At 37.0% G+C, this 1,793-nt stretch overlaps 1 long non-coding RNA gene across 1 annotated transcript; it reads right to left on the bottom strand.

The window, feature by feature from the left end:
* On the bottom strand, positions 1 to 415 carry LOC109587048 (uncharacterized). The gene is made up of 2 exons (XR_002187366.1): positions 328 to 415; positions 1 to 221 (listed from the first exon to the last, which is right to left on the bottom strand). It is a non-coding gene; the product is annotated as an uncharacterized LOC109587048 (long non-coding RNA).
* Between the last annotated feature and the right edge of the window lie 1,378 nt (positions 416 to 1,793).

Raw genomic sequence — 1,793 nt, 5'->3', positions numbered from 1 at the left:
AAATGGCAGCCAAATATCATGTATGGATAGAATGATAGATACTATAGACATGAATGATGTATAGTTCAAAGTGTATCATATTAGTACTCTTCATTCATTGGTCTGTTTCATTCTCTCTTTACCTCTCAATTGCTTCACGGTCACTGGAAGTGGCTGGATAATAGTCAGCACTAAAGTCTTCGAAATAAATCTCACCAAACTCGAGCAAGAGAAGAGAAAACCTACAGAAAAGAGAAGGAGAAAGAAAAGATCCATTTTCATAAGTAATAAATGAAAATTAAAGCCACAAAGTAAAGGAGATGGTTTTTTAATCCTCCCATTCCTTACCTCTCAGAAGTGACGCTGCTCCTTCTACTAGTTACTAAAGTATCATTCCCTGACCAAGGACAGCAATAGTCAGGCGGGCCTGACCCTCGCAACGGAGGAGGGTCAGGACCAATCCAACATCTTTTTTCGTGTGAACTTATATGGCTTGGGTGGGGCTGGGTGGGGCTGAATCCTTGCTTTTGCACGTGGTTTAGTTGAAAAAATGTTTTGTTATTGCTGTGGTGAATAATGGAGAGACTTCTGCATCACGGCTGGAGGGTTTCATTCTAACAGTTGAGGATTGGCATACGAAACTGACTTTGTATGAGGTAAAATGAAAGCCTAACATAATTGGTGTTGATGAGTGAAATATTGCATTGATATAGGTTATATGGAAATATTACATGTTGCCAAAGTCAGCAGCTGAGCATGGGACATTGTACCATATAAGAAATATTCTTGGACGTTCAGACATTGGCAAGCCTAAACAAAAATTAAATTCATGTGAGGATTTTATGGCCATTGTCATGCACAGCTTTATAACTACAGCAACAATGGAGAGCTTAGGATTGCGAGCTGTCGATGATTGGCCACAATCAATTTCAGAGTCTGCTTGGACTGAGAGTGATGATAAGCTCAGGCAAAGAATGGATGCAATATTAAATGAAGTAGTAGATAAATATACAAATATTGAATTTAATGTACCATACACTGCTACAACAGATCGTGCATCTGAATACATTAAGCAATTGCTTACTATTGGTTCAGTTGTTATGGAGTTTGCTGATGCTATTAGGGAGGGTGATGGCATGAGGGTAATTAGATGCTGGAGATATTTTATGATAATCTTTCACAACTCTAATAGGAGAAATTATGCCAAGGAGGCTATTTTGTTAATTCACCAATATCAGTTCCTTTTGTCACCAGGACTGGCAGAGCAGTTGATTTACAGTCGTTTCATAAATACCTCTGGATCAATAGGTAGAAACATCTCGGCAGACTTACATATGGAGCATCTAAATAGGCTATTAAAAAATGGAATAGATGCACTTGCTTCCAACAAAAATGAAGCATCTATACTAAGATTTGGCAAAGCACTTGGCACAATTGGGCCTGTGTTAGAGAATTATGATGCTATTAATGGCATAAAGCACCATCAAACAAGGCATGAGGCTTCTGATATGAAGAAAGACATTCTTAAAGTGATTAATGATATTCAGCAGTTGAATCTTTTCCAGTGTGTTCCAAACAGAAAGTTCTCAACTTTTCCAAACCCCAAATCACTCTTACACAAAACATCGGTCACAAATTTAATAGACTGGATCGAAACCCATATTGATTGATATTTGACTAAATATTTTGTCATAACTTTGTTGTGCATATAATAATAATTATTATTGTTAACTGTCACTTCAGTTTGTCACATATATCGCAGCAGTTTTCTATGAATGGCTTATGTTTGTATCCTTCTAGTTTACTAAATAAAA

Source organism: Amphimedon queenslandica, unplaced genomic scaffold (genome assembly GCF_000090795.2).
Source record: "Amphimedon queenslandica unplaced genomic scaffold, v1.1 AMPQUscaffold_12701, whole genome shotgun sequence".
NCBI lineage: Eukaryota > Metazoa > Porifera > Demospongiae > Haplosclerida > Niphatidae > Amphimedon > Amphimedon queenslandica.
This window is presented reverse-complemented; position numbering and strand designations above follow the sequence as displayed.